Here is a 25,215-nt window from a genome sequence, read left to right on the forward strand (position 1 = left end):
AATATTTCAATAGGTTTATAACTTGGTACTTTGGATTTCACAAAAAAACCCAAGAACATATACACAAACTTGTATATTATTTGATTTACACGTATTTCATATAGAAAAGTCTAAATCATCCCGTGCATGCAAACATATAACTATGACAAACCACAGAGGCACAGGTTGGTCGGGGCTGGAAGGCACCTCTGGAGATCACCTAGCCCAAGCCCCTGCTGAAGCAGGCTCACCCAGAGCAGGCTGCACAGCATCGCGCCCGGGTGGGTTTGAATGTCTCCAGAGAAGGAGACTCCACAGCCCCCCTGGGCAGCCTGTGCCAGGGCTCCGCCACCCTCCAAGTAAAGAGCTTTTTCCTCATATTCAGCTGGAACTTCCCGTGTTGCAGTTTGTGCCCGTTGCCCCTGGTCCTGTCGCTGGGCACCACTGGAAGGAGCCCGGCCCCGTCCTCCTGCCACCCACCCTTAAGGTGTTGGTACGCACGGGTGAGACCCCCCTCGGCCTTCTCCAGCTACACAGCCCCAGCTCTGCCAGCCTCTCCTCACCAGGGAGGTGCTCCAGGCCCCTCACCAGCTCCGCAGCCCCCGCTGGGCCCTCCCCAGCAGCTCCCCGTCTCCCGTGACTGGGGAGCCCAGCGCTGGGCCCAGCACTCCCGATGGGCCTCACCAGCCCGAGCAGAGGGGCAGGATCAGCTCCCTGCACCCGCTGGCCACGCTGCCCCTAACGCGCCCCAGGCTCCCACCCGCCTTCTCGGCCACAGGGCCACCGCTGGCCCGCGGGCAACCGGCTGTCCCCCAGCACCGCCCGGCCCTTCCCCGCAGAGCTGCCCCCCAGCAGCCCACCCCCAGCCTGTGCCGGTGCAGGGGCTGTCCCTCCCCAGGGCAGGACCCCGCGCTGGCCCCTGTGGGACCCCATGAGGTCCCTTCCCTCCGGCTCTCCAGCCTGCCCAGGCCTCGCTGAGGGCAGCGCAGCCGCTTAGGTATCGGCCGCTCCTCATGGATTTGTACCACCAGCTAACAATTTCCATGTCTTAACTACTCAAATTCATGTCAGGCGTGGTGAGATCACAACATACACTGCCTTAAAAATGGGTACTGGAACTTTTCAGGTCTCCAGTAAACAAGTAGCAGGAGTTAATCCCCATCTCTTGTTGAGCTGTAATATAATTTCACTGATTCAGGTGCAATTATTTTCAGTTTATACATATGACAATCAAGGAAAATACAGTATCACAGAAAGGGTATTTCACTGTTATTTTCACCCAAGTGTAGGCATCCTAATGCTTTTTTCTTTGTGGTGTTTATTTACTGTGTATCATCATTTGATCTAGAATGGATTATCACACAACTGTCTTGCAAGTCGTATAAATGCCTTGTAAGTACTGTTATCATTGTTATCATGATTTTCTTGCTTTCATCCTTATTACTGTCATCTAGGGGAGATTTGCAGTGCACAATAAAAGAGCCCCAATACTGTTGCAGTGCCAAAACTCACGAGAAACATCACAAATTCCAACACTGTAAATTACACTTCCTTCCCTCCTCTTGGTCACAAAATGTAATTACAGCTGAATCTAAGCACAATGCACAAATTGTTCTCAGTGTTTTGCACGTGCATCCAGCCTTTTATCTACAGATCTGAATGCTCTTTAGATGTCTGAATTTAGATCTGCAGACTCCCCACAATACACAGCTAAGAGAACTAGATTCCATCGTTGGCCATCGTTGCATCAGGACACATAAAGGAAGTGCTCTGCTTGAAATGGTATTCCCAGTTTGAAGAGATTCCATGTATCTCCTTTTTCAGACAGTGCACTGAACAACCCCCCGCACTCTCATCCGGCAACTCAGACAGACCCCATGGGGAATTTACACTCCTAAACTTAGGATGATCAAAATAGTCTGAAAATGAAGTGAAAAAGCTGTTAATTCACCTAAGCTGCCTTTAGCTCTGGCTGGGTATCCTGAGCAGGAGGACGGGATGTTGGGATCTGCAGCGGGTCTGCAGACAAGTTAGTTGACCTCAAAGACTTAGCCGTGTACCTTTAAGACGGCCACAAATTGTCAGGTATGTAAACAGGATGTGAAGAACCGGAACTTAGAACCGCAGCATACGGGCACCTACGGCAACAGCAAATAGCAAGCAAAGAAGAAGGACACAAAAACCTATCAGGGTCTAATGCCTGTACTGTCTCAGATATATAAATAGTTTGTATAAACAATAAAGGCCATTTTGTCCGAACCCAGCCACACAGACATAGTGTTTCTTTTAAGTCCGCCTCGACTTGCATCACCACATTGGGAGGCAGCAGGAGCAATGTGCGCGCACCGGGGCGCACAGACATTTAGGGTAAGTCTTCTCAGGGTTCGCGTACAAAGAGAAACCATCCCAGAGAGGGAAAAGAGCCTGCTACGATCCTATTTATCAACTCACATCCAGGTGGCCTCTTAGGCATGTTGGACTTTTCCACATAGAGCATTTAAAGGAACGAGGGATTGCATTATCATTTAACATGTTATGCTGGCCACATCCCTTAAATAATCCACTCGTACATAGATCCTAAATATACAGATTCAATACAGATATACTATACAGATATAGTTATACTATACAGATACTCATCTACAGATCCTGACTAACCAACCTTCAACTTCAGCACACTTTCCTTATAGGTATCCAGGCTGGATGCCTTTAAGGAAAACCTCAAATCAATGGAGAATACAGGACCTTCTGTAGCGCTTCCCCCTGCATCTCTGAAATTTTTGCTCACAGCTGCTAATTCTTCCCACAGTTGGAGGCAACCCTTGGAAAGCCTCAGGCACTTCAGGAACAGAGTCCAAACTACAGCATATCCTTCAGGTCTTAGAAGAACTTTTACTAACTACTAAATGCAATATAACTATCTCCTTGTAAAGCCTCATTTTTTAATTCAATAAGGGTAATCATGGAGGTTATAGCATTTCAGCTTATTTTTTTTTTCAGCAGTTTGTGAGCTTTAGAAAACACTGAAGATCCTCTACCTTTCTCTGGAGGTCACAGGACTCCCAATGAATATGGTGATAATTATGTCAATCCTATGGAGCATTAATCTGAAATAAGAACTGAGAATTTAAAAATTTGTTAAAAAAAAGCGTAAAAAACCCTCAAAAACTCACAGTGCTAGTGATAAAAATTCACTGCAATACAACAGCCAGTCTGTTTCTCTAAGATTTCCAGAACACCTGAGACACTGCTAAATCTTAGTAACTTAACTAGCAACAGTCTGATGTAAGCGATATGGGTAGGATTAAAAAGCTTTCCTGATTTCAACAAACAGACTGGAACATCACCTGGAAAAGCAACTCTTCGGTAATGCAACCCTACTGATTATTTTAGTTTACTACATATATTTTTAATGTGTATGGTTCAGTTCTCTGTCTCCTCATTAATTTTATACCCTTTGGCATGGACTGTTGCTGGTTAACCTGATGGCTGATACCACTGTAAGCAAAAAGAGAATTAGTTTTGCAGGTTTTAACTGAAAGACAGTAATAAAAGAAAATATATGAGCATCTGGATCAAGAACATCTTGAACAGGAATTTTAAAATGGCTCACACAATGGAACCATTACATTACAAAATTACTGTACATTACACATTACAGAAATGCTGCTCATATTTTGTTTTGTTGACATGGAAAATTATCAGCCTTGTTAACTGTAACACATACTTTGAAATTATCTGTTCAGATTTATCAGCAGAACCAGATTTATTACATACATGTAGACACCTGTTCTATAAAACACACCAGCTGTGCCAGAACGACCATGCTGGAATCCTCTGGCTCTCATCCAAGAGGAAACACATTGCAAGCTTTATTGAACTGCCCTAAGAAGCTTTTAATTTTATAATGAGGAGATCACCAGCCAAAGTAGAAGACATTTTTTAATTTGCTAATCTCCATGTCAAAAAGACTAAAGAAAAAATACTATGTTTTGGTCATTTGGCCATTACTACACCAGATGAAGACCAAGACTAACATTTCTTTCCTTGTGAGAACTGGCCGGTATCTCTGCTGTCAGTCTGGTCCTCTTTTACATAAACATTTAAGTCGTATTTATAATAGAGGAAAAAGTCAAAGGCAAAAGGAAAAAAGTGTAAAAAAAAGAAAAAAAAAACCCAAACAAATTCTCAGATGAATTTAAATAACACAAGGTTTACCGTACTCCGCTGCCTGTTTCGAGGCACCACCTCAATATTAGGGCGTGTGTCGCACAGAGGACACCCTTCTAGAGCCACTGCTGGCAGCCAAGTGGGACACCCTCTGCAACATCTCAAGTATCACTGGGCATCAGTGTGTTGGCAGCTGAATCAAGATGGTAGGTAGAGTCCCAAACGTGAGACTACAATCAATCAAGGCATGCTTTCTGATTCAGATTTGGTGTTGAAGATCCTTCTCCATCAGCAGTCTCGTGGGAGTAGTTAATGACTGTAATCTCTGGGGGATTCCACACACACTGCACCAGTAGATGAAAGGATGCTTCCAGAAGTTTTCTGTGGCTCTGCCTAGCAAGATACCTGCCTCGATCAATGCACGCTTTGGTGCTGTTTTAAATAGACGTTCCGGTATCTTTCAAAGTGTGACAGTTTAAAATGAAAGCAGTTTTGAACTTTCAGTCTTGATTTTTTTTATTACTTTTACTCATTCTTTTGAAACTTGCCGACAGAGAGAAGTTTTGATTCAGATCATCTCTACAGTGTACAGCAGATAAACTGCCAGATAGATGTCAAGGCCTTCTTCAGCTTCGAACGTCAGTTACTCCAGCGCTACAGCCAAGCTCTCGCACTAATCTAAAAACCCCTTATGAAAATTTTAATGATTAAGAAGGGTGTGTACATGCAAAATATCTAATAATGTCATCTCCTGCTCAAACTAGTTAGATGAGCCCCTCCTCACATTTGTAACTGTTTAAATATTTCACCGGTATGGTACAGAGCTATGGTATTCACTTGTTCAGTGTCAGGATTATTCAGATAGAGAATTATAGGGAAATACAGCTTTAATACAGTGTGGTACAATGACCTTTACCACGTGTTCCAAATTCTTCTGGTAATGGCAAACAGCGATGTTAAGCATTCAGAGATTGCGTCAACAATCTTGTTACACTGAAGGTTGAGCAAATGGATTTCTCTGTAGAAGTTCATGAGCATGGAAATACATTTCCTTCCCTACTAAGCATGAAGATGTTTTGTTTATTTAGTGTTGAGTTGAACAATGGACCAATTCAGTCTCAGGGCAAGACTGATTTCCAGAGGTCTTGAGAACAAACACTTCAGTAGACAAGTATTTTGATGTCTCCGCTCATGGCAGGAATAAGCCCAAACCCAAGGGAAGGTAGGAAGGAAGTGAAGACACCCCCTGAGCTATAGTTATCGCCGGACACTGGCAAAAAATGAGAGAGGTGGAAGAGATGCTTTTGGGTAAAGCATTGCTAAAAGCATGTGTTAAGCAAGCTCTTCTAAAAGTATACTTAAAAAATGTTAGTGGTTGTGCTTTTTTTCTTTTTAATTCCACTACATTAAAAAAAGAGAAAAATAATCCCTCTTTCCTCAGCGTTTGTGAAGATCTTAAGGAGCAAATTTTGATATAACTGAAATAAACCCAAAACTTTGAAGAGAAAGATGATTGCTACATACTGACCACTGAATGGTCCACAGATAGCAGTGACATATTTCTAGTACTGATCTGCTTCAACATTAGGCAAATAATTCCAGATTTTCTTTTTTTACAGTGCTCAGAGAAAATCATTACTGATCTACATAAATATTTCAAAGTTCAGTTAAGAGCTTTACTGAGATTTTAGTCTTCACGTCGCCTTCTGCTTTCAGGGCTAATTTATCTTACTCTCCTCCTTACTCTTCCCTACTAAGGCTGTATAATAAAATTTCATGTCCTTTTCTATATGATAATTAATAATAATTAAAAAAAGCAGCATACTATGATGGTAAAAGAGAAAAGCTGAGCAGCCTGCCTTGCAATACATTGATTGCTTTAGAAAGCTACTGTAAGAGAATAAAATAGCTGCATTTATTAATAAATTTATCAATGAAAAATCACAAGTCTAAGAATTATTATTATCTGGCAGTACTTGAACTAACAAGTAGGATAACAAACCATCTCATTTTGAATGGCATTGTCAAACAATTTTAAGAAAATATTTTCATATGACTTCATATGAAACTTTAAAGAGTTTTGTGGAGACTGGAAATGGGAGAGTTTTAAAGATTTTTGCTCTGTTGTGAACATGCAGTAACAATATTAGTGGTTTTGCTGAAAAAGAGTTTTAAATCTGGTATTTGCTATAGAACCACAAATGCAAATCTGTGAACTTGTCAAAACATGAGAAGAAATAAGGCAACTGAAATTTGATATTAACTCCAAGGAGAACTTCTCCCATCTCTACAGTTACAGCTTACACATTTCATTACAGTCACAATATAATTATGGCTCATTCTGCACTTTCACAAATAAAGGACAATGTCAGAAGTCAGTACCCCCCAACTCCCAATATATTTTCTAACATTCATAATGCTTATAATCAACCTAAGATCCTTAGGGCTTCCTCAAGCGTGGCATACTAAACATTAAATCAACACCTATTAAACTAAGTAACTAAGTTCTGATAAAGACACAGGTTTTATATGCTTTCATAGAAATTATTTCTCATGAAAAACACTAGGACTTTTGTTTTTTTATAAAACTGCCAAATCAAGGAGTTTCATTTGGAACAGGATCCTGCAGTTGATTTTTTGTCTTTCATTCAAAAAATAATCTTTTACACAAAATACGAAGTTAACACTATATTAATCTGCATTACTCAGTTAATTTACTAAGAACTCTTCAGCTACTTGTGGTGCACTCAGTCTGCATCTTCTTGGCCATGCAAGAGTCATGCATAATTTTGACACCTACGAGCGGCAAATCTGCTCTCTAAGATACTGGGAAAACCAGTAAGGAGTGCCACATTTCCAACAACATCTCAGAACTTTATGTAGCCGTAGCAAGGTCAAATACACTCATGGTCCCAATCTAGATTAAAGGTTGCAATTTAAACAGCCCTAATCTAGATGCATGGAAAAGGTAATCAGTAAACACTGACCCTTTAACCATTTAGGGCAAACTGTATTATTAAGCCATGTTTCCACTTAATCTTATTTGTAACTAAGTCTCAAAAAAATAGATCTACGTTTCAGTAACCTGAAATTGATTACCTTGGTGATGACAGTGAAAGCATTTTTGCTACCTGCAACTGAAATACCGAAAATCTGAATACCTTCGGAGAGCACCAAAATCTTCAGTAAAAAACCTCAATTTTCATATTCAATTACCTGTCAAGTATCCCAAGAGTAATAGCAATCTATCTCTTGCTATAGGATGCAGAAAATGTAGTTCTGTATAAAACTACACAAAACTGAATATGTATGATTATTACTACATATAAAACGAAGTGGCTTTCAGATCCCTGTAAATTTTTATTCAAATACTGAAATTCCTTGTAGAAATGCAGATTTAATGTTACCCTACTGATGTATAATTTGAATGTCGCACAATCACAAGAAATCTGTCATAACGCCCCGCACAATACAGAACAGTCAAATGGTTTATTCTTCCTGTCAAACAATTAACTGCCGCTTGTTTTTATCACTGAAAGTGAGTGTATAAACATTTTCCTAACTTGCAACAAAATGACTTGGAATTCAAATTTACACTGGCGCTGAAAATTCATAGCTAACACAGATAACCTAAAACATTCCTCTCCTGTAGAATATATAAGTAATTGAGGGGAAAATTTTAAAATCACACATCAAAGCACAGGACAGTCATTGCAATGCTTGCACTGGATTTATTTTAAACCATGTTCACCTTGCATGAAGCAGTACCATTTCAAATGAAAACATCAGGAAATCTCTGAGCTCCAAGGATAAAATCTGGCATCAAAGAATTAAAAACAAAAGGGCTATTTTAGTTTCAGAGATGCTCTTCAGGAACCCAGCTTGCTCTGTGTTTTTGTTACCAGCTGCTGACACCCTCCATGGGAAACATGGTTATTTTAGACTTCTACGGCAGCAAACAGCTCTGGTGATTCCCTCTGAAGTCCTGGCCCCGCACTGGGATGGCCCCTCCTATTTCCAAAAGGGAAAGCTGGAATACTGCATACAGCCATCATCACTGATTCATCATTATCATCTTCCCAGATGTGGCAGAGGTAGCCTCCTCTCCACACAGCAACCCGACCTGCCTGCAAACATCATGGGATGCCACAAGAGGAGGAAGACTCTGGTACCAATTGCTCCCTGACCTGCCTCACCAGGGATGGGTGCCCCAGCCGCCCTGTGCACCTGGCAGAGGAATATCACACAGGGATGCTCCCCTCAGGGGAAAGATCGGGAGCACAATACACCTTGGTTTCAGTCTGACCAGCCATTTGTACGGGAGACAAATCCTAGCCATAAGCTAGCAGAAACATTGCCTAAGCCTAAAAACACTCTGGTCACGGTTCCACCACAAAGCGTAATCACCCTGCCATAGGACATAATCACCTTGTAACAAAGGGACTTAATAGCAGTTATTATATGGAAACAAGCATTTTTTTTTTTTTTTTAAAGATTGCAGGTAAATATTAAAATCAACTTGAATCCAAACATGAACAAAACACTGGGGTTTTCTTCCTTTCCTCAGACAAAATTATATGTAAGTGACCACCACTATCAAGGAGAACACCTCTTACACAGTTATGAGTACACTCTTGGCAGTATCTACCCAGTTCTAATCAGCAGACAGTTTAAAAAACAGAACACACAAAAAAAACCCACCCAAAAGACAACATACTAAAAAACAAATTAAAAAACCAACCTCAGAAACAACAGGAAGCAGTATCATCTCAATGAAAGTCATGATTAAAGCTTCTAACTCAACTATGAACCTTCCCAGTTATTTCCAGCACTGAGTAACATCCTGAATTGAGCTGCACTGACCTTCACTTTCAGTTCCCTGCTGCAATGCTGTTTTCTAGCAAAGAAGCAATCTGCAAATCGGAAGTATAACACATACTCAACGCAGACTTCAAACAAAGGACCACTGTCACAATGCGGAGCCTACCAGAAATAATCTCGTTACTGCAATCATGAACGATCTGACTCATGAAGCACCTGCAGCAATGTTTCAGGCTACCATCGCTTATACACAAAGCACACCTGGCTATTTCACCCAGCAAACAGAGGTTTAGCAATGCTACCTGGTTTTATAAGGAGAAAGCCTTGAGACAGTACAGCCAAAGTTAAGAGGAAATTAATTTTTCTATCACTATGTGGTTTATTTTTCCATTCTTTGGGAAAGAAGGAGAAACCCCTGCTCCTCCCTAGCGCATCGTGCTTTTCACATTAAGATAAAACACTTCAAATAATTCAGGATACAAACGATGCAACCTTACTCACCCCTAAGTACTCAATCCTCATCTAGCACTGACCTGAGGAACCCAGGCTGGGTGGCCAGCACACGTGGGTCACCCCCATCTGCCCCAGCACACAGGTACCAAGCAGCACACCTGCCTTCACGGTCCTCAGGACATCATGGGCACCGCACCACCTGCCTTTCTGAGAAGGCACCAGTGCAGTGACACAGGGAGAGTGAGGCTGCACTGAGCTGGCGCGGCTGCTGAGCCAAAATACCTCACAGTCCCTTGAAACAACCCCGCTTAAATAAATGCCAGCAACACAGCGCTGCACAGGTACGAAGCTGGACAAACCCTGCTGAGGATAATGTCAGTTTTGATGGTTCTACCAGATTTAGAGGGAAAACTGTCATGGTCAAGCCACTAAGGATTAATACTAGAAAACAAGCATCCAGTTACAGAAAATATTCACAGAAGGGGAAAAAAAAGGCCAAGGGAGTCAAACCGCATCCTTCATAAACAAGAAAGCAACTCAATTTAACTGCAGAACTCAGTAGCACCGTAACTTACCAAACCTTTGCCAGCCCTGGACAGCCTGGGCAGGCAGGAGTCCAGAAACTGAAAAAATGAATATTAAAAAAAAAAATAAATATCTGAAACTTAAGAGAATACACAAGTGTTTCTTAATAAGGTAAACAAAGTTTCTTTATGAGCATATTCCCAAGCTGAACACACATTTTAACTTGAAATAGAGGGAGTGTTTTGTAAAAGCAATATGTTGATGTGAAGCTGCTTTTATGTAACTCAATTACTGGAGAAACATGTTGTATCATGTTTTTTAAAATATCATAGAGATAAAAGTATCATTATTGAAATATTTGCATATTTTGTAGTACAAAGAAATAATGTATGCTAACAAACTATTTGTTGTCACATTAGCTTCAAACAAATAAGGAAATAAGGGTTGATTTATTTCCGTGTGTTTTGGGCTGTAGGATGGTAAAATTGCACTGACTGTAGCTTCAAAAAAAGGTCTTGTAAAAGTAATGGAAAAAATCCTACCAATTTCATAATTCAGGACAAATAAGTGGTACTTTTACAAAGTGGTAACTTCATGAAAATAATCACTAATTTACTTTATTTATAAATAGTATTTGAAGGACTGACTTCTAAACCACAATTTTTAAATCTGCTCTTTAAAGAAGCGTTGATACGTTGAGGGTTGCATACCATACCTTTCAGAAACAACAAACCGACTGGATCTGTTGTACTGCAAAACTCAGCAGCACCTCTGCCTCAGGACCCCGGTCACCCAGCCTAGTGTCCTGCTGCTGCAGCCAGCCACATCTCCTGGGGGTTTTCAGTTTGATTTTTGACCCCAATGTTATCACTGGGACCCTTTCCAGAATCTGACAGTTCTAATTGTTCTCTCCCAACCTCCATGCTTAATCAACTGCAGATCAGTTTGCACAACCCCCATGGCAATGTTGGCCACTGTCAGCTAAAACAGTTTTCTCCCCTCCCCTGTGCCTCACTGCAGCAGGCAAGGTGGGGAAAGGCAGGAGGAGGAAGGGGACAATAAACTTCAGCATGCACATACACACATATGTCTACACACACATGCGTATCTGTGTATATAAGTATGTATTCATGTGTATACAGTACACCTATAATCAGTGGGATGTATATATAATTTGAAATGAGAGGTGGAGTCCTGAATCCACAGAATCATCAGCTGCTTTAGCTAATGACTCCAAGTTTTGCTCCCATTTACATTTTGGAACAATGCAGCATATACTGAAGTTCACTGGCAAACCAAAACCAACCGCTGTGGTTCGATCCAGCACGTTGGTCACATCCAAAAGAAGTCTCAGGAAAATTCTCTCAGAAAACCCCAGTTCCCAGGAGGGGCATCAGGAAGGTGCGTTCACACCACTGCAGGGTTTAGTGCTAGAGAGCAAATGAAATGATACATTGAAAAGCATCATATACCCTTAATAGTATGCACTAGTAGGATCACATTTAGAGTACTTCAGGGATTTGATACATCGATTTTATAATAGTTTCAGCTTTTTTCAGAGTTGGCAAGTAGATTAAAAGAGTACTGATTTCAAGCAGTATAGCTAAGGCCCTACAACTCCACGTGTAGATAGCCCTCAGAGTAAGAACATCCTTCTGTAGTTAAAACCAATCTACTGTAAACAGAGATCAGATTAAACCAAAAGAAGACAATCTCAACGCAGTATGAGACTGTCAGCATATCCCTTCATAATTGCACAGGTATTTTGGAATGGCAAAGACCAACTACAGATGAATAAAAGAACAATCCTCAACTACATATTGGTATTTATTTTCTCATTCCCTCCTAGTAACAAACTATTCTCCCATAATTGCCATGGAAATACAGCATCCTAGACTTCATCTTAGAAATAATAGGGATGTTTCTGTGAAATAATAATCCTTGTGGAAGTATTAGCAGGTTATTGTTCCATTTATGTGTAACTTGAAACTTGTAGTTTTAGGACTTGTAGAAGTTTTAGACTATTCCTTTATGTTGTGCTACTAAGAAAAAATTTCCACATAGAGGCATAACCCCCAAATAAAATTGTTGACAAAGTCTTAAGTACCAAAAAGCAGCAAGAAGCCCTAAATCTAAATTTAAAAAAATAATTAAAAAATAATCAGGTTGTGATGAGATTTCTTAACCCAAGTCATTAGCTGTGTTAACATTTGCAGCATATTACGGGTATTAAGCAGAACACATTTTTATTTGAGTGTAAAAGTTTGGGACTTGCCTCATATGACCTTCCTGGCGTACTGCCAAGGCTCAGCTCTTGTTGACATTTAATCTGAACATAATCCCTGAAATCCCTGTGCCATTGCAGGGTTGCATGGGAATGATTTCCCGACAACATACACAGAACTGTGCTGTAAATTTTATTTCCAGCTCATGGCTGTTCCCCTTCCTTTCCAGCTGTGGCAAATCATTTATTTGAATAAAAATAAACAATCTATACCCTTTATTTGTTATGGAACCATATAGTACCTAGAAGAGAAAACAAGTCTGACACTTGTTATTTCAGTAGTTTTTCTACTGACGGCTACCATATTTTTAAGGGAGCAAACTCCAGAAAGTATTTAAAATTCAGCAGCTAATGATAAGCCTGGGTAAGGAGCTGCAGTGGCTCAAACAACCCCATTGACTCTAAACAGCAGCAAGACCACATGTGCTGCAGCAGAGGGACAAGGGTTCCAGCTGAGGGTACTTGCACTTGACTGTGGTCTTCTGAATGAGCAACTGCCTTTACAAAAAAAGCATACATTAAAGAGGATTTTTTCATATTCAAAGATGCCTCTGATCTCTGAAGCCAGCTGCCTTTTTGTCACGAACACTGTGAAAAATCAGTGTCCAAGACTTCCACATCTGTGATTTTTGGCACTTGTGCAAGGGTAGGGACTGAATAACTGATGTCTGAACAACACTAATGAAACTGAGGCAACACAGCAATCTGTCCTGCAGGAAAGCATGGAAAAGCCCACAAATAACTGCAACAAGGTAAGCATGGATCTCTCATTGTTTTCTGTGTGCTCAGGGTTTCACAAGTCTTTTCCCCCTGTGTTCAAGAAGGAGCTAGGTAGGCAAAGCAGCACTTTCTTTAATCTTGCTACTGCAGGCCCTAAAAGCAGTAAACCATACAGCAGGATGAGCTCCAGTATAGGATGGAGAAACCTACCCATTGACCTGCATACTTAGTTTAGCAACAATTTAACTGTCATTACAGTCCGCATGAACTAGCACTGGTCTAGCCTGAAGCAGAGATTGGCTCTTATTGAGACCTGTCATTTCCTTGAGCGATCTCAACACTTTACATAGGAAAGGGAAAATAAGTAAATAAAATGAACAAGAAAGATTAATTATTCCCTGAAAAAGATGAACTCAATTTAAGAAAGTGTAAAAGGATGACAAAGCAATTTTGACTTTTTTAAACTTCTAATTTGTAGCAGAAAGCTTGCTCTGTTCGGCAGACTCTTCTCCCTGTGCATTAACCCCTTCCCACAAAGACACTTCCTACAGAGCTGACCAAGCTACCGAGACCATAATTCCGTGGGAAAAGAGAAAGTGCTCTGAAGCATTCATAAAGGCTTATTTTATTACCTCCAAGTTACTTCTAACGCTAATCTCTTCATATATGTAAACACGTATCCTATTTCAAAGGTAGTCTTTGGGTTGGGGTGCAGAGAACCTTTCAGTTCTTTTCCTTCTGCTCTTTAAGAAAGCTAAACTCCAAGGAGACACAGGAGCTACTCCTCCAGTCCTGTTCCCTATAACAGACTGGCTTGATCCAACCAACACCCACCTAACTCAATGGGGAGCTGTCAGCGTTTGGTTTAGGCCGTGTAAGAGAGAGAAATTGAGAAACCTGTTTTTACCTGGCCTTCAGCCAGGTACAGTGCCACCACTAATGAATGGCTGCTACAGTGAGACCTTTTGAGAGTCCTATGTGAGATAAGTATTGATGAACACAATGCAAACCCCGTCCTGATCTCAGAGGGGAAAAAATCATTGCAGCTTTATCATAGATATTTGTAGGTGTTCTAGTGCCAGCCTACTGCCAAAGGAATTCACTGATAGGGAAGGGCAAGGTCTGTTTGCAATGCAGTCCTCCCCAGGGAGATGCATTTCACGGCTCCCAGCCAAAGCCTCCAAAACGCCTCCAGGGTAGCAGTTGGGCTGGAGCTGCCCCATCACGCCCTTCCACTGCAGCCAAATTTGCCTATTTTTGCAGCTGGCACCACCAAAGGCTACAAAATCTTGTAGTCAGCACAATCCCTTCCAGATTGATTTTTTGGTCTCTTCAGCTAATAAATAGTGAAAGCAGCACACAGACTGGCAATAACCGTAAACATAGTTTACATAGGAGGCTCTGCACCTCTCTCAGCCTTTTGTTTTTCACAACAATTTCTGCGCGACTGTTACCATCATGGCCCTGACTAGCCTCAAAATAAAACTGCTCACTAAACCAGCTTGTAACAACATCATTCCACCTCACACTGACACAACAAAATCCTTTTTGCCCAGTGTTTCTGATCCCCACGATAACAGCGCTGTACAGAGAGCGTAATGATGAAGAAAAGCTATACTGATTAGTCCAATAACTCAGTGGTGGTTTCTTCCTTTCCTGCTCCAGAGGCACCAAGAACCAGCTCAGGAGATTAAATCTTGATGCTAAATAGATGTTCACTGGTGCAGCCAATCCTGTAATTTTCACGACAAAACCCCCCAAGTCTATCCAGTCCACAGCTACTAGTGATGTACATTCTACTAGTCCACCATGTGCTACCTAAATGAAAAGAACACTTTCAACAGTGGGTGAGTGAGGAAGACTATGGTTTTAATAACATCTCCATTTGCAACTAAAATCTCAGTCAATAGAAAAAGTCAGAAAGGGAGCAACCAAGGATTATAAAGAGCATTGCATATATAGGTGTATCTTACACAACCAATTTTTTGGAACAACACAATCAGCCAAAGCACCAGCAGTGCTCAGGATTTCAATGATCCCTTTCAACAGAGAACTGCAGAGGGCTTTACAAACCAGAAGCCCCACAGAGGCAAGTAAACACTACCTACTTTCACATGAAGCGTTACAAACAAAGCCTGAAGGGTGAACTATAGGCGTGAAGTTCAAAAAAAATCCATGCGTACAAGCAAATGTATGCTCTGTATGTGCAATTACCATGGCCCTGTGTGATAAGTAAATATATACATACCAGAACAGTAATTATTTCTCTAACTTGCTGTTGCGGGCCTGTGACAACGCTGGCTTTTTGAACTTGCAAATGAGCTGCACGGTCGAAGACCACTCACTCTCCAGAAAGTTCACTCAAGCTCACAGGTTTTGGTTTTGTTGTATTGCCAGCTTGACGTAAAACTTCAGTTGTGCCCCTAACCTGACTCTTATTCAAAGAGAAAAGATCTTAGCGCTATGGAAGTGGTGCTGTAAGCCTGAGCAGATGGTCCATGGGGAGGAGGGGGAGGTGGCTTGATATTGCTGTGGATAACGGCACTAGTGATGCAGTTAGGAAGCAAAAGCTTGTATTTCAGCATCCTTCTCAAATGCTAAGCCCGAGAGACTGTTCTAGTGTATAAGATGCATTGATATCCAGAGGCTTGGGGGGAAATGGCACAGCCAGCTCAAACTTGCGCCTCTATGCTCTCTTCCCCTGCAGAACACCGTTACCTTTTCAGTAATGCCTGCTGAGAACAGTCCCTCTCCCACGTCATCCTGCCACAGGTGTCATCTGGGAATGTGCTAGTTGGCACGGGCCAAAACCATGTCATGGAATGTGCTAGAAATTAAACAATACGGACAATCATAAGATACAAGTCGTGGCCCTGAGTAATTTACCAATGCAGACAAAGCAATGCTGATGCAAAGCAGAAGAGGAGTCTTTCAAGCCCATCCCTGCAGTTAAAATACAAACATCAGAAACAGGGCGGTACAGCAGGACCAAAGACTCAGACTCCAAAGCTTAGTCCCACAGCCACAACGCGATCGTGTTAGCACCACAAGAAAGCAGGAAACTTCTAAACACAAAGTCAAACGCTTCTCTGAAAATAAAGAGGCCAGAAGATGAGTGCTACAATAGGTATCAGGGCGCTGGCAAAGGCAAAGTGTGAAATGGATGCTTTCCAGCATTCAGTTTAGGAAGACAAACATTGTTTCACAAATTCACTGTAGCCCTGCTTATTTTCCAAGCTCCTTAACTCATGCCAAAGGGCTTGGACTTTCTGAACATCCTGTTCTGTTTCCTCCACCGTTAGTCTGAGTCCTCAGTGCTGAATGTCTTTATTTCAGAGCCCCATTTTCTATCATTTTATTCCAAACTCCTTACTCTGTAGGCTTTGTATTTTACCTCTGGGTAAGAGTGAAGACAAGCAGATTAATGAGAATTCTGAACAGCACATTAAGTTACACCTATTTTAAGAGCCTTCCACAGTAAGCATCCCAAGGCACTGTATAAAAATAAAACTACAGAAATTGCATTTAAAACTAACAAAAAGCTTGCAGACACTGGCGTGCCTTGAAGCATAAATACAAAAATCGATGATTAAATGATTCCACGATTCCCCAAAGTCTCAAAGCCACATGAACACAGACCATTTTACCTGTCATTGACTGGATGCATTAGCAATCTGCTTGGATGTAAAGCTGAGGCATCTCCAGGACAGCCTACCAGCAGGAGAAATACCCCCCCCTAACAAGGGCAGGAAAACAGCTTTAACCTACGAGCAGCAGCTGGCCATTTCAGGGATTTCCTAACTAACTGCAATGCCTCCTGCACCTCTCAAAGGCAGCTGCACAACACATTTCTGCTCCTTTCTTTGCCTCTCCACAGCTGCAAGAAGCTCAAGGTACAAGTGGTCTCACGAGAGTGACCACAGTAGCAAAGCATTCGGCAGAGGCAGCAACATCTCTTGTCCTAACGACGTTCAGCTCCCAGATCTTGGGACTCCACCAATACCACAAGAAACAGAAGCAAAAAACCTTGGCACGGCTGATGTGCGTGCTGAGCCTGGGGCTTGTCCACCTGTACAGATGGGCCTCCTGGCTTGGCATGAGAGGAAACCGCTGCTGCTGCTGAAGGGCCGGGGAGCCTGTTTCTGCTGTTGATGTGGACATAAAACCAGTCTTGCTTCTCTCTGCCACAAGACTTCTCATCTTGCTTCCTTCCCATGGCAGCATCTCAGGCTGAGACCGAAGCATGTAGTCAGACATACAAGGAACCAACTGTGACCTTCTATGCCTTAAAGAAATGGATTTCTACACTGTCCCGTCACATTGCCCAAGCAGCCACGGGGCACAGCAGATGCTCCCATGGTAACGTTTGACCTCGATGATACCTTCGAAGCACCCCAGTAAAGAAGCTGGGTGACCCTGCACTTGGTCTCAAGCCCATCAGGAGCTGCTGCTGGCTGTCAGTATCCACGTCACGATACCATGCAGCAGGCACACTCCAACCCATGCCTTCCATACAACCCTTCTCTAGAAATCCTCCAGCGTGGATCCTCGTTCCCAGCTACTGGACTGACCACGCTGCTGTCTGGTGAGTACCACTCCTGTAGGAAGCTCCCATGTAACTACTTCATCTTGCCCTGCCACTTTGAGGCAGAGATGGTTAAAGCAGTGTATAGATAACCAGCTCGTCCTTCCCAAGACTTATTTCCCTTTCTTGAGGCAGTTCAGGAGAAAAAAGCCCAACCAAGTCATGATGCATCTGCAGCCTCTTCAAGCAAGTAGTGTTGGAAGATCAGCTTTGGCCTGCAAACCTCACCAAACAGTAGCGTGGCTCACACTAGGTTCAACCCTACTCTAAAATTATGTATTTATTAACACACAGAGAAGAAGAATTTAACAGCACAAACGGTAAGTGGACACTATACTGCAGTTTTAACAGTGAAGTCTGGCTAAGGCCCAAGGGACGTAAAAATTTAAATTTGTTCATGTTATTTTGTGTGCAGCTGAGGTGATCACCAGCATGTGCCCATTCTAGATTTTGTGGAATTAAAAAAAACTAAAATCTACAAACGTTATGCTTACCAACATAGTGACATTTGTGAAGAGTACTGACTTTAGTAAGTTAGCTAAGACCAGAGCTACGAACTTATGAGGGGGACACAGAGTAACATCGATGTAAGAAGAACCGGAGGTCCTGAACGACACTGGAATCACATTTTGAAACCAACTCAAGAATATGTATGTGAAATCAACAGAACAGACAAAGCTGATGCTTCAGCAAAGAAAGCCTGGACAGACATGACTTCAGGCTCATGCTGCTCGAAGTAAGGAACTTTCCTCACCATCCAGCTTAGAAATCACTTGGATTCCAGAGTGGCCTTCTAATCGCCAACAGGAAAGCAGCAAAACTATTTTAAGTAAGCATTGCTAAAAATAAAATGGGAGACGCAATGAAAGGCAAAAAGAAAGTGGTCAGTGATGAATACAGTAGAGATTTCACTATTTATATTTTTAAGACTATTTATATTTGAAGGTTTTCCCTTTGAGACATTGACAGGCAGGCTTCCACGCTCATCAGTCTGGTATTCGTTCAACTACACAGCATTTATAGAAACATGTAAAGGCCAACAGAAACAAAAAAAGACATTAAAATTAATTTCTGTCACAATTTGGAGGTGTTATTATCACCTCGCATTCAAGTTCAGCCACACAAACCCAAAACACTTCCCAACATTACACTTGATACACATTTTGCATCCTCTCCACGAAATCCTGCTCCAGCAACACAGCACACCGTGAAAAAACTAATGCAAGAGTTTGACGTGGTCTGAAACAACATACATGGTCTGGAGATAGGCTCTTTCAGATGAGCTTGCCGTGTGGGCTTGATATCCCGAAGAGCTGAACACTTGATGTCATTCAGCACACCAGTTATCCCATGATAACTGTCAAACTGTACCTGGGAACAGTTCAGGTGAGTTCCCGTAAATATAAACTAAAACTAGGACAGGGACAGTTAACAGTAGAGACAATTGATTTCCAGGGCCTGGGAATGCTTCCAAAGACCATTTAATTTACTAGTACAAAGAAGCCCATTGCATGAAGTCCTCTTAATGCCTGCATGACCCTGAGTTTGTCATGACTCTTTGTAGTCTTCATTAGCTTGTCATTCTCTCACCTTCCTTCTCTGAGATCAAAGTAATTCCACTGGTACCACACCAGCCACAGCTTTTAGGAGACTTTTCTCTGGCTTGACATATAAATCCTTGTTTTGTTCTAACAGAGATGCTGAGATCTTTATCTCAAGTTTCTTCTTCAGGACCATTTTCAGCTTCATGTTTGTATGGTGTTTCTTTGCTCCTGGAAGACAAAACACCACTCTTTCTCCTGCTAGCTAAGCTCTGCTGATGGATGTGTCTTTCTACCTAAAGAAAAGGAGTCTTCAGACACACACATAGGCATCTTCCTCATATCACTAGGAATCCCAGATCTTGATGAGTTTTTTTTCCCCGTTTCCCCTGCTGTTGTCCAACTATCTGCTGGTTTCTCTCCCCAGTTCTTTAATGACATCCTTGTTCCTCCTCAGCCTTAAGTCTCCAGTTATCTCCAACTTACCCTCCTTTTTTTCTGGTGCCACTCTTCTCTGGTGTCATCTGTTTTCCCTTTTTCTTTTGAGCTCTCCGTCACAACAAATCAGTCTTTCACTTCTTTTCTCCACTACCAATTAGTGCCAGCCTCTATGCTGTGATTAGAACCACATGCATCTGTGGTCAGCTTCCTCAAAGACCTCTCCCTTCCAACTACTATTTTTATATACAGCTGTGCATTCAGATCACCTCAACTGCTTCTTCTCTTCTCCCTCACGTCTTTAGCTCCCAGCCTTGAGCTGCATCTAAACTACCTGGATATTATTTCTCCTGACTTCTGTCAGGTGACATTTCTATGTAAAAATAGATCCTATCGGGTAACATTGAAGAAAGCAAATCTTCTGTTCCTGCATCCAGTCTCAGTGTCTTCTCTGCTATCCTTCATTCAGCGCTCTATCATTGCACATCCTTCCCTGTCTCTGCCTTCAAGGAAAAATAAACAGCCCAGACAAACCCCATCCAGGCTCCAAATTTTCATTACACGCTGGCCTCCTCCAGCCACTGACTTTCAAAATTTTTGGCTACATCGGAAAGGCAGTTATCTGCCCAGCCTGAACGAAACTCCCTTAGGTGAAAGGTTTCAGCTATGACCAAAAGCAGAAAACCTCCTTCATATCCTTCAGCTACAAGAAGTTTAACCTACTGAAAACTGCAAACAGGTCCTGCAAACACCAAAGAAAGGAAAAAAAGAAAGAATTATTACAATGTAGGGCAGGAATTCTTGTACATGAAGCTTTACTACAACTTAAAGAAAAATGGATGAACAGATGAGTGATCTTCATTTTCTGGTAAGAGGCTAAGTACTAAGAGATAACTCCTCATGCTTGTGAAAAGAAAAATAAATACATGAACTTCAGATACAGAACAGAATTATTATAGTTTTCTGCAAAATTAGAAATGATTACTGAAGCATGTGGCTGAAAAGAAAATGTTAAAGGATTTAACAAGGATACCTTTTTCCAAATTGAAGTACAGACTCCAACCCCTGATTATTCCCATCAAAGTGTGAAACCATACTAAGGAGTTAGATCATACAACCTAAACCACACCTTATTGAGTTCTTCCCATGAATCAACACAGATTTTATAGCACAAATAATAAGGACAGATCTTCAAAAGACATGTGGATGTGTAGGAACAGAGTACAAAGCAGAGTGTCATCTGAACTCTTTTATTATATAATAAAAATAGCACTTTGTTTGAGAATTGGAAGTTTATCAGTTTCAGTACAAGGCTTCCCTGCATATCCGCACGTGCAAAAAAGGACAAGCAATGAACTGCAGGAAAGCCTTGTACCCTTAGTGCCTTCTTTTATCTCCAGAACTTAAAATCCAGCAATGTTACTAAACAAGTAAGGCACAGAGACACAAACAGAAAGGATATGTCAATCATTTTCATGTAAACAAAGCAGCCAGGCATCAAATGTAATTGTGAATAACTGGGAGGACTTTCAAAGATGCAAATGGACAGTAAATGTCAAGTTCAGAAGATATTCAAGGTTAGCCAAAGTGATCTAATTGCTTCTGTAAATGTATAGTTCCTGAAAACTATGAAGACACCTTCACTGTTGCTAAAGATTTTGGAATGTGTATCCACTATAAACACTATACTAATTATAATTACATTATTTTTCTCTCATAATTTCCACGGTGATTTTCCTAAAATGAAGCAGGCCAAGAATACTTCTCACCAGGTATTTCCTCTGCTAGGTGACAAGCATGCTGTTGTACCTAGCCTACTGACCTTGGCAGACCTCTGCCAAAAGCTCCTTTAGGACATGTGAAAATTAGTTTGAAGGCTGTATTTTTTTCTCGGAATCATCATCAAACCACCATGAAGTCTGAAATTGCTAGGCATTTCTTGCCGGAAAATGCCTCTGAGATTCCAACTGTGTATCATCACCAGGCAGGTCAGCAGTACAGCAGGTGTCACACTTCACCTGACTGTGCCAGCATAACCTGAACTAGTTGCAGAAACTACTAACACCTTTCTGGCAGATCACACTTACCTGTGGCCTCCATTAGAAAGCACAATACAGAGATCGATCCACAGACTCTGGCAAAAAAAACCAGCAATCTTTTAGCTGGCTTTAAATTAGGGTCATTTTTTCCCTTAACAATGCAATCGTGCAGTCCCTGCCTCTGACCAGCATTGCCACGAATATTTTTTTAGAAAGATATATCAGAGTAAAACAAAAAAGATGTATCAGAGTAAAAGCCTGCAACATTAATTCCATACTTGATACAAAATTTATGGAGATAAAATGATGTGGAAGCCTTTCACAGTTCCTTCTAAAACTCAGAAATCTTCCTCTGAATTCCCAGTGTTGCTTTGACATGCTTTTTAGACCAATTCCTTGCCAGAGGTGCTGTGTAATTGTTTATGTCTCATCTAACCTGAAGTGGAAGCTGAAACTCAACAAGTAAATATGCAAATATCTGCCAGTGATTTGTACTTGCAAAATATAATCCAAATGTTTATTGCAATCCTGTTTAAGAAGTTCCCAGCAGACACATTTCTAGCAACACATTAAATGCCAATAGGATCTGGTTTCCTGAGAGCCAATCGTGAAGGACTAGGAAACCCATGTAAAGAAATTTCTGAACAAGATTCCAAAGATAAATCCTTTTGTTATGAAAAATACTCTTAAGGGAGAAATGTGACTGACTGGTTCACAATTCAACTATTTGCCACACATTTACATCAAGGCAAAGCATTTTTCCCCACCAGTGGGAGATTTCAGTTACATGGGGCACAAGGAAAAGAAAAGAAAAAAATCTATTGTGAAAGGGCTCTTTTACCGTTCTAGTCCAAGTGAATGTCTTAGAATATGTCAGCTGGACAAACCAAAAATACAAAAATAAAAGATGATTAAAGATAGTTTATCTTCACCTAGCAATTGGTAACTATGCGTTCCAGCCAGAGAAAACACTGGGAAAGCTACTGGAGGAGTTTTCCTTTGGCTCAGGGAACAGATGAGCAAGAGTTCTCCTAAGGCATTGGTTACAAAGCCAAAAGCTGTTAAATTCAGCAGCGGCTAAAGCAAGTTACAACACAGTCTGCTCCAGCCTATGTGGACAGAGCCAAGCTGCAGTAAAATAACATCTAGGGGGAAAAGAGAGAGCAGAGAAAACATACCTTATGGTTTTATCCCAAGTCTGAACCAGACTCATGGAGCTGTCTCAAGCAAGTCACAATACAGAGGTAGGAAAGGATTTCTGCTCAGAGTGCTCACCTCCAGCAGCACAGTTCTTATAGTGGCATCTTCTAGTGTTTACTCAATCAAGTTTTCAATTCCCAAAGAATAGACGCAGTTTCTTGGGAAAATTATGCCACTTGCTGACCTTGAGGAAGACTTTTCTAGTCCAATAAATTGCATCTCTCCTGACATGCATTCTTTCTAGTTAATCTAATTTTTCCTATATGCCACTTCACCATCCCAAGCATTTTGATCAAACTGTTCTTACAGCACTGCTTTCTCCACGCCCTCTCCTACACAAAACCTCCCTCTTCATCTGTCCTTGCACATTTCTTCAGGTCCATGGTTCATTTTCCTTCCTCTCCTCAGAATTTTAGTTAAACCACATAAAATGATGCATAAAGACTAAAGGGAAGTTTAAAAAGCTTCTGAAGTGAAAAACAGGCTGGAATCGTGAACTAAGAACTGTTCTCTGGTCAGCTGTGCAGCTCTAGCTCATTGCATAAGCATGACTGTAAAATCATTCTGCAGCTTCAAATAACTCCTATTTGTGCAATTTCCACTTAATTTAAGACTTAGCTGGAGCAAACTGTACTTGCATTCTAAGGAAGGCAAAAAAAGTTAAGAGGATCTAAAAGGTTTTGATACAATGAGTGCGATGCTATGCCAATGAGAACCAGCATTTAGGATCCCGTAAGAACAAGAAATCAATGCAGGTTCTGTTTTAATTTTATTTCAAAGAATGAAGGAATAATAACATTTAAACAGAATTATGGACACTAACACATTTTACAGTAGTCTCATGTTTAGCCTCTGCCTCTTCCTATATGTGAAAGCTTTACCTTTAGATAATGTTTGGAAACAGAACATCAAATGCACCCATGCAGAATGGGAACACACCGGGGTCTGGCATTTTCCCACTGAGGACAGGCTGCTGAACAAAGTGAGCACTGCCTGCCATTTTCACTTAGCTTTTGCTGCCAGCCAGGCTGGAGCTCTTCCTATAAATCCCAATATTTTCCAATCAGTTTATTTTCAGAAATGGAATATTGGCCAGAAAAAACACAACTTCCTATATCTCAAGAAATTCAGAGCTAGTGAACATCTGCATTGTGGCTACTTATCTGGAAATCTTGATGGGTTAGTACTGTCATTGTATCTTAAAGTGGCTCGACACTGAATTTTTTACTGTCCTGTATGTCTCTACATTTCACAAATCTGCTCTGTAACTGTAAAATGTAAGGCGCTCTGCATCAGCCCCAATAAGGGGGTGAGACTAATGGTGTGCATGGTTAGCATCTTAACATTATGGAAGTCGGAAATGTCAACACTTGTCATAACTGCTCAATAGGAGTCTCTCAGTACCACCTATCTACTGTAAGTAAAGGACTATGACACATTTTAAACCGACAACCTCACAGTTAGCAAAATTTCAGTACTTCTTTACCGTGGTGGCACTCACGATGTGGCAGAGAACTTTTTCCTTGGTATCTGGCTGACCTTTATGGAAACCTGCTGCCCCTCTGTGAGGTGTGTGTACACCAAGTCTAAGTTCAAAATTTACATTTCCCTCCCTCAAATTTTATTATTTTATCTTTACCTCTGTTTTTTTCTGTGATTATTAAATCTAAGAGGGACGATAGGTTTTTAAATCAATTTGTGAAAGGACAATGAAAGATGCTGATGACTAGAAGGATGGAAACAAGCTTCTAACAGATGAAAAGAGAGAGAGGATTAATGAGCAGATGTGTCCTGTTTCTGAAATGCAAGCACGATGACTGTCTCGGGACTGATTCATTACAAATACAGGTCTGCCCGTCATGGTACCAGGGAAGAGCTCTTACTGACTCTTGAGCAGAAAGGGGAAACAGCAGAAGAAACTTCAGTCAGAAGTTCACGTTTGAAGGAAAAATACAGTAGACTCCATTTAGCCCTAGCTCCCTCTGCAAACAAAACCCCTCAAGTGAAATCACAGGAGGAGCAAGAAATTTAAGTCTCCCATTCTCCTGTCTGATGAAGATTGCAGGAGCTGCACCTTTCATAGGAAGCCATGTCTGACCCCCCAGCCACACTCCGACTTCAGCAGTATCCAGAACCCACAGAGAGCTCGTGCCCTCCAAGGGCCAAACTCTCCCACGGCTCTTCACAGAGCAGCTCAGGTAAGAAATACTCCCTGCGCACAATATCCTTTTGTACTACACAAGTGAAGCCTCTGAATAAAGAGACCGGTATATCACGTAAGATCAAGGAATTAGAAACTAACCAGTAAGTGTGACTCTCCAGAGCCACTAGACCGTCCCCTTCCGTCATTGAGCTGGGCGGGCATGGCTGAGGCAGCTTTCTCACTGAAAAGCAAAGCATTTGAGGCTGGTGTGTTGGGTTTTTTCCTCCAATGTAATTTTAACAAATCTAGTTCACCAT

At 41.5% G+C, this 25,215-nt stretch overlaps 1 protein-coding gene across 7 annotated transcripts in view; it reads right to left on the reverse strand.

Moving 5' to 3' along the window:
• The window catches only part of THRB (thyroid hormone receptor beta), a 161,301-nt gene that overhangs the window by 96,689 nt on the left and 39,397 nt on the right, over positions 1-25,215 (reverse strand). For 2 of the 7 annotated variants that reach the window (XM_056335704.1, XM_056335706.1), the window contains exon 3: positions 15,671-15,779. The exons of 4 other annotated variants lie outside the window; for them this stretch is intronic. The gene's annotated coding sequence lies outside the window, so the exon portion shown is untranslated. Of the gene's footprint in view, positions 1-3,017; positions 3,039-15,670; positions 15,780-25,215 lie in introns of those variants that run through there. One more of the 7 variants, XM_056335709.1, reaches the window with a different exon arrangement.

This window comes from Falco biarmicus, chromosome 4 (genome assembly GCF_023638135.1).
Source record: "Falco biarmicus isolate bFalBia1 chromosome 4, bFalBia1.pri, whole genome shotgun sequence".
Classification (NCBI taxonomy): Eukaryota; Metazoa; Chordata; class Aves; order Falconiformes; family Falconidae; genus Falco; species Falco biarmicus.